Source organism: Chenopodium album, chromosome 8 (genome assembly GCF_948465745.1).
Source record: "Chenopodium album chromosome 8, dcCheAlbu1.1, whole genome shotgun sequence".
NCBI classification, from domain to species: Eukaryota; Viridiplantae; Streptophyta; class Magnoliopsida; order Caryophyllales; family Amaranthaceae; genus Chenopodium; species Chenopodium album.
This window is the reverse complement of record NC_137841.1, coordinates 42,521,773-42,530,791: the sequence shown is the minus strand read 5'-3', so window position 1 is coordinate 42,530,791 and position 9,019 is coordinate 42,521,773.

Below are 9,019 nucleotides of genomic sequence, written 5' to 3'. Positions count from 1 at the left end.
TATTTAAACTAAGCTAAGAAAAATAATAAAAGAAAGAAAATAAAATAAATAAACTAAGAAAAGGAAAATAGAAATTCAGAAAGGAAAAATAAGTTAAGAAAATAAATAAGAAAAAGAGAAATAAAATAAAAAGGAAAAGGAAAAGAAATAAATAAAAATAAAAGGAAAAGAAAAAGAAAATAAATCCCCAAAAAAAAATGAAAACAAATCAGACCCTCTAACTCCCCTCCTTCTCCTTTCGTGGCTGCTCTGAATTTCATCATTGAAGGCCATCACCATCATCACCGTCCATCAATCATCATCAACTCCAATCATCACCGCTCATCTTCATCATCTATCATCAAGCATCAATCAAGGCCGTTGGTCTTCTTTAAAAAAATCACGTGAGAAGCTTGTGATACGGTTCAAAATTAACCCAGAAAGCCGCGCCCACGGTGGTCTAAGCCGCACCCTCTCCAGAGCCGCCGCGTCCGCGAGAAGGCCTCGGGACAACCGCGGCTACTTACTGCCTGATTTGAGGCATCGATCCCGCGTCCGCTCCTCTCACACCCGCGCCCTCGGGGAATTCCAATTGAATTGGGGGAAATAAAGGAGGTTGCGAGAGGTGGTTCAAGGATGGTGAAGTCGGGGCTGAACTGGTGGCTGTTGTTTGCGTGGTTGAGGAGGTAAAGTTGTTGTGGCTTGGATGGTGATTTGTGTGGTGGTGGAGTGCGTGTTGGTGGCTGGTTTGATGGAGGAAATAAAGGGGCTGCAGTTGCGGAAGAAGGTGCGTGGTGATAAGGGGGTTGATTTGGTGTTGATGCGGTGTGTAATTGTGATGGCGAGGAGATTAAGAGCTGCACGAATTGGTGATTAAGGTGGCTGATTTGTGTTTGCTGGTGGTGGAGTGTGCGTGAGAGGGGGCAGCAACTATGGCATTTGATTGGAGGTGATTGGAGTGGAGAAGCAGATTGTGGTGTAGGTGGTAATTTGCTGGAGTGTGTTGTGGGATGTTGGTGGTTGTGGTGTTGGCTGGGAGCAGGGGAGATCGGTGAGTGGTAGTTGTTGTTGTTGTTGGTGATTGCAATTAAGGGAGTGATTTGGTGAAGGGGGCAGGGGAATTAATTGGTGTGGTGAAGGATAAGAAATGGTGGGGTGAAGGAATGTTGGCAGCAAAAGGGATAAGACAATGTTGGCTTGTTTTCGTTGCAACACTTAAGGGATTTTGAAGCTAAGACCTCGAAACATCAAGCTTGAACATCGGAACTCCGAATATGACAATATAACTCGTGTCTTGTCCCGAGCAATCACCTACACAAACAACCGAACATGAGGGAGAAAAAAAGACAAATAAAATAAAATAAATTAAAGAAATAAAACTAAAACTACGAATTAAGGACTAAGAAAAATATAGGAAAATAATGAAAGAAAATAGAGAAAAAGAACCTAAATCTTATTCTTTTGAGCGCCATAAATGACGCTCATCAAACCTGCCCTAATAATAGGCCTCTACTTTATTCTAATCGTATTCATGTGCGCTTTTTGACTAACATACAATCAATAGGATTAGCCCTAAACCTGTTTATCTATGTTGGTTGAATTTAATGCACAAATAAATCTATTATCGGCGATCACTTGAATTAGAATCATATTAACCCTAACAAGATTATTAATTATCTTATTAAGCGTGATTACAAGTACCAATTCCCTTTAAACATGCATAAAAGGCGTGATCAAGCAATAACAATATATAATCAAGCAACATAATAAAATTATAAAATTATAATAATAATATCATAACAATCATAATTAAAAATAATCATCATAACAATAATTATAACAATTATAATCATAAATCATAAAAATAATCATAATAATAATCATGTTAAAGCATAGCAAGATCATAGGTATGATACTAACAAGATTAATAACAAACCCTAGCATGTCACTAAACAATAAAAATCAAATCTTTAACCCTAACATGATACTAACAATCATAAACATTTGGAAGAACATAGGAAGCATCATACTTTTAATCATACTTGATATTAAAGTTACCCAAGACATGATACTAGGAATCATAATAACAATCTAAGCATGATTTCTATATCGCAACATCAATAAGAACCATTAAAGTACTTACTTTGATGCCTCGTACCTCTTTCTAATATCAAAATACACACGTTAGTAACTTCAAGGAAAATAATAAACAACAATCAAATTAAATAATGGAAATTGAGATTTGGGACCAAACCCTCAGAAATTAAACCTTTCACGTCTAGGGAAAAGGCAACTTCGAATATGGCTAGGTGTTTCTAGATCTAATGAATGCGGAATTTTGTATGTAAAAGGCTAGTTTAGAAAAGAGAGAGAGAAAGTAATCAAGAAAATCTTGATAAGAGTTGGTGAATGATTATAGATGAAAACTGGTTATTGATGAAGACTGGTTATTGAAAACGGAGTTTTTACGACATTATTTATAAAGAAAATCAGCCAAAAAGATAAAATATCAAAACAGAGTCTGGCGCAAATAAAACTGAACTAGCGCCAACACTAGCGCCAGGCGCTACAGCTAGCGTTTGGCGCTGATTCAGAAAATCGCTGTACAGTAGGATAAAATCGTATTTCCCTCAAAAAATGCTCTTTGATTTTAATTAAAACTCTGAAAAGTCAACAAAAGTCAATTTATCAATGTTAATTGAATTAGGAATGAAAAGAACCTTCTAGAAGAATCTAGAAGACTAAAACAATTCCTAATTGCATTAGGAATGATAAATCTATATTAGGCCCTCCCCTAGATCATTGGGCCGCATATAAGGCTCAAACCGGGCCCAGTTTAGTAAATTGGCCATAACTTCCTCAATATTCATCGGAATTGGGCTTATAATATATCGTTCGAAAGCTCTTGTCAAGCCCCATCCAACTACACTACTATTGGACCCATATCATGGACCAACCAAACTGGATTGGCTGTTTTCTTAAAATAATTTTTCAAAAAAACAGAGAGAAGAGAAAAGAAATTAAAAATATCCGCAACACTAAACTTTCCACACTTTCACTTCATTCGATTATGATTCGACGTGAAAGGTATTCATCACTGGATTTGGTTTTGGGGAGACACAAATGGGTGTCTACAATCATGCCTAGGATCTTGCTAATATTATTATGCTTTAAGATTGGGATTGTTATGATGATGATTTGTTGTTATCATGTTGCTTGATATTATAATATTATTGTTATTGCTTGATCACAACCTCTCTTGAAGGATTAAAGATAATTAATAATTTTATTTAGGCTAATATTATTTTAATTCAAGTGATCACCAATAATTGATTTGTTTGTGCATTAATATTCAACCAACATAGATTAAACATGTTTAGGATTAATATATTGATTGTGTGTTAGTCAGATTGAGCACATGAATATGAGAAGAATAAAGTAGAGGCATTTTTTTAACGCGGGTTCAATCTCTTTTGGGTTGGATTTGTACCTTCATCCCTGAATATCTAGTCTTGGTTCCAAACTACTATGGATTTAGCGATCTCATTGATCGTGAAGGGGTGTAACCTTGACCCTTTGAACGGTTAACAAGTTCCTAGAACATGTTGGTGACTCTTTTGCTCTATCTTCCTTCCCTTTTTGACGCCACCGTACTTAAGTGTATGATCAGAATAGGGCTCAAGTGTGGTATTCTTGAAATATTCTCTACACAAACCAAGAAAGGTAGTGAAGGGTCAGGCATTTGCCGACTTCATTGTCGAAATGACAAGGCTGGTTGCACCAGATAATACTGATCAGGGTTGGAAAGTGTATGTAGACGGGAACTCAACAATGAACTGTTGTGGTGCAGGCGTTATCTGTCAGTCCCCTTAAGGGGATAAGTATGAGTATGCACTACGGTTCAAGTTCCAGGCCTCGAATAATGAGGCAGAGTATGAAGCACTACTAGTCGGCATCCGTATGTGTAAGGTAGCAGGGGCAACCAAAATTGACGCCTACTAAGATTCACAGTTAGTCATTAGCCAATACCATGGTGACTATGAGCCACCCATCCGCCTATGATCAAATAATTTCATGCGGTCAAATCTGAAATTGGGATACTTGAAAATTTTCATCTGAGTCAATTGCCCAGGTAGGAGAACAATCAGGCGGATGCCTTGTTTAAATTGGCATCATTCGCCTCTAGTGATATGCCTCGATCAGTCTTTTGGAGAGGTATGGAAAAACGAAGTATTGTTGAAGAAGAGCCCATCGGAGTACTGGACCGAAGCCCTACCTGGTTGGATGGAATCTGGGCGTACTTGCAAGACTGCATGCTACTTGACTCACCCTAAGAAGTGGCTATCATGAAAAAGCGCTGCAAACTTTGAGATGTTAAACGGAGAACTCTTCAAAGCGGGTTTCTGAAAGCCTCTACTAAAGTGTGATAGCCTAGAAAAAGGGTAGGAAGTTCTCGAAGAATTGCATACGGGATACTGCACCTCTCATATTGGCAGCAGGATCACTAGCAGTGAGGGCAAGGCGGCAGGGCTATTTCTGGCCCACTCTTGAGTTAGACGCCATGCAGATGGTTGAAAATATGACAAGTGCAAAAGGTTTGGCAAGCTCATCCTTCAACCGGCTACTCACCTAATGGAAATCCATAGCCCAGTCCCGTTTGCTAAACGGGACATGGGCATTCAGGGTCTGTGTATGCCTGCGCCAGGCAGAAAATGGTACATCCTCGTGGCTGTGGATAACTTCACGTAGTGGGTGGAGGCGGAGGCGATCAAAAACATCAAAGAAAAGGATATCATCTCTTTCATTTGGAAGAACATCATCACCCGGTATGGGGTACCTATGTCTATGGTTTTTTATAATGGCCCTCAGTTCAAGACGCCTTAGCTTAAAAATTGGTTGGGAGATCAAGGGATCTCACATTGCTTTGCATCAATCGGTCGACCACAAGAAAACAAACTCATCTCAGACAGCATCAAAAAGAAAATTAAAAGGGTCGATGGCTTATGGGCAGAAGAATTAGCTCATGTCCTATGGACCATCAGGACAACTGAAAAAGGGGCAAACGGTGAAACCCTGTTTCTCATGGTATATGCTGCTGAAGTCGTCCTGCCCCTCGAGCATTATGAGTTGACTCTACGAGTAATGTTATATGATGAAAAGGCAAATTAGGAGGTTATGCGGTTAGCATTGGACTCACTCCTGGAACGCAGGGGGAATGCTGCCTTGTGTCATGAGATTTACCGTCCGAGAATGACCAGAGCCTATAATAAAAGAGTACACAAACAGCCTATGAAAGAGGGGGACTTTGTGTTACGGAAAATGGAGGCAACCAGTAAAGCCAATGAGCAGGACAAGCTAACCCCTAATTGGGAAGGCCACTACCGGATCTACGAGGAAGTAAGCAGCGGCACCTACCGCCTGAAACTACAGACGGCAGGCGGCTGCCCAGAACTTGGAATGTAAGCAATCTTAAAAATTGTAAATATTAATCTATCAATGAGAAATTCGCCTTTTATTTTCAATTATGTATTTTTTACTTCAAGTACAAACGTCCCTAATGGGAATACCACATGTGCACACTACCGTTGTCTAACGTAAAAAACGAAGCTAAGCTAAGAATCTTAGCGACTAAACAACAAAAAGAGGCCAATGGCCAGATGATATTAAAGTTTATAAATTCGCCTACTCCAACATGAGTACGGTGTCCGATGACGCCCAATTGGATGAATTCGTCGCAGAGAGCATCCACCATTTGGGTCTCACATTGCTCTATAAACATATACGGACAACAAACATTGAATGATTTTATTGGTCAACTCATAGCTATCTGACACAAGTAACCTAAAAGGAACACAACCGAACTTGGAATGAAGTTGTATACCAAGAAAAACAGCCGGAATTCAAGTGAAGTTCTTACTTAGGTTATGGCTAGAAGTTATTAATCTCTAAAAGTCTCTCTAATGGAATATACGAATGAGTTTGTAGTTATAAAGTAAACATCTTAGACGACCAAGATTGATTAGCCCAGTTGGCCTACTCTTAGTCGTCTGGATCAAAAATTCTAAAAGGAATTGTTAAGCTCTTAGAGCCCATTTGAAATAGGGAAAGCGGCTACTATTTCCCTTGGGGTAATGAAGTGCAATAAGTTCTCATGCTGTTGCAAGTAGGTAATACAGGCGCATGAAAGTAGGACGTGCATTCTAATAGCCATCTAGGGAAAAATGGCCAGCATAAGGGTAAAAGAGTTGGTTTAAACTCAGGCTCTAATAGCCATCTGCTACCTAAAAAGAGGTCAATGACCGCTTGTGTTCTTCTCCGGCTGCTCTGTGTCCGGCTGCACACTTTGTTGTTGATACTTAGAAATTTTTTATACTTAAAAACAAGGGCATAGCCGACCAAGGGCTAAAACACCCGGTATACTGCTTGTATAAAACAGATGCAAATATTAAAAAATAAAAACACAACTATTAAAACCAACCTAATGGTCGAATGTTTCTTCATTAAAAAAGTTGATCCGTTGGCCAGCCAAAATAAGAATTAAATTGCTAACCAGTTATATAACTGGTGAAAGAGGTGACATTGTTGGATAAACTCAACTCCATAGTTAGTAACTCTGCGTGCAGGCCAAGGAAAGTACTTGGCATATTGTCGCTGAAAATCAAGGTTGGTAAGGTGGTTGAGCGGGAGGCACCGTCTGGCTTGTGCTAGGCTGTAGGTTAGCCGTAGTTAGTTCATGTTGAACTTGGTTAGGGTCAATTGGGGCCTGGCCATCTTGTCCTTACCCTTCCTCTTCATGCTCCTCATTAGAAGCAATTTGGATGCCATTAAGGGAGGCCCATTTCTTGAAAGGAGGCGGCGCCACCTGGCTTAGCTATTGGGCATCATACACCTCAATGGCATATTGGTACCTCAGGTTGAAGTACTCCTTGTCGGCGCTAGGGTGGACCAGATCCCACGCCAGCTTCAGGAGAGCCTCTGTTGCCTTCTCGTTCTCAGCCATCAGCCGGTTTTTCTCATTAGAAATCTCCTCTTGGTGTTTGCTCCTCATCTTAACGATTTCATTCTTGGGCTGATTGTTCTCGTCCCAAAGCTGGGTGTTCTCCTTGTCCGCCTCCTCCAAAGCCTTTAGATTAGATTTGGCATTTTTTAACTCCAACGCTAGGTTGGTGGCTTTGGTGTTGGCCTCCTCCACTACAGGCGTCAGAGTCTTGAACAACTCCCGCTATTTCAACTCTTGAGCTTTAATTTCAATTTCACTCATTGTATTTTTGTATTGAGCAAAGTTAAGAGCATCGTAGGCCCTCTATTTAGCGTTATTTACACCTTCCTACTTTTTCCGAAACGGATTCTTGAGCCCCTGTACCCTCAGCTTCGCATGTAGAATACAGACGCCAAATTAGATGTTAGATGAGAAATCTTTTCAAAAAAAAGTTCTTTAGAAAAATCCTAAGTTACCTCAGCCAGCGGGGTAAGTATCTCATTGAAGTTGACCACCTGTAGTCTAGGCACCTTGTCCTTCACTGACCTGGTAAGGGTCCTCAACTTCCGCTTGGCGAACTGTTGGATGTTAGGCCGGCTTGTAGAGGCATCTACACCATAAGAAGTACGTGGTGAGAAAGCAGCATAGGCAGCACCTATATTGTACCGGCTGCTGAGCAAATCCCTAGAAGGGCTGACTCGAGTTTTGACTTGCATAAAGTCAAGCGGCCAAGGAAGTTTAAATCAATTAGTCTTACCTTGGTCTCTAGGATGGGAAGTTTCCCTTTCCCTAGCCACTGCAATGCTAGTTACAGCATTGAGTGACACGCCACTCTTCGACGCCGTACAGGCAGCTGGCAATTTTCCAGCCATTTCTGAGTTTTCGCTCAAAGCCTTTAGCAAAACAGGGCATTTGCAACCAATTGTACGGTGTTTAGGGTTTGGATAGGTAAAAGAAGTTGACTGGGAAAGGTTTTTGCTTCCCTACCTCAGCTAGGTTTTTCTTTAGCTCATCCTAGGCTGCTTGAGAATTTTGGAGATAAAGCGGGGAATGGTTCTATTGCCACTCTGCAAATCAAGTGAAAGGGTTACAGCCGGCAAATAAAATTAATACACTACTAAAAAACCAATGAATTGTGACCGCCTAAAACGGTCGTTGAAATTAAGAAAAACGGTCATAAAACGTAATTGCAACCGTCAACCATCGCAACTCACAGGTTGTAATTCTATTGGTCGCAAAAAAGAGATTTTACAACCAATTGGTGGTTGCAAAAAATATTACGACCGTTTTCTGTATTTTCAACGACCGTTTTCTTACCTATTGTTATTAGATATTTACAACAGGTTCAACGGTCGCAATATTCTGAAATTGCAACCGTCAAGGGTGGTCGTAAAACATAACAAATTGCGACAGGTTATATACGGTTGTAATATTCTGAAACGATAGGGAAGGGACGATCGCAATTTTTCTACAAATTGCGACCGGCATGGACGGTCGCAATACAGTACCACTGCAACAGTTTTTGACGATCTTGATTTTTCTATAATTGCGACAGGTGATGGCGGTCGCAATTTTTCTCATATTTTGCGACATGTTGGGGCGGTCGTAAATCTTATGCAAAAGTACCAATTTTCATAATATTACCTTTTGCTTTTACTATTAAACAATGTCATCCTAACATGAACCTATAACTTGTTATTGTAATACTTAAATTAAGTAATAATAAAAATTAAAAATAAAATGCACAATTCATATTAATAAGGGCATGTTCTCATTGACTGAACTCAACTAAACTGAACTGAATTGAGCTGAACTGATATGAACTGAACTGAACTAAACTAAACTAAACTGAAATGAAATAAACTGAACTGAAATGAATATTTTATAAGAGAAGGAAATTAGGAGCTGAACTGAACTGAACTGAACTGAACTGAAATGAACTGAGCTGAACTGAACTGAACTGAACTGAACTGAACTTAATTGAGCTGAGCTTAACTGAACTAAACTGAATTTCAACGTAAGAGAACAGGCCTTAAGTCCAACTTTGAACAATACTTACAA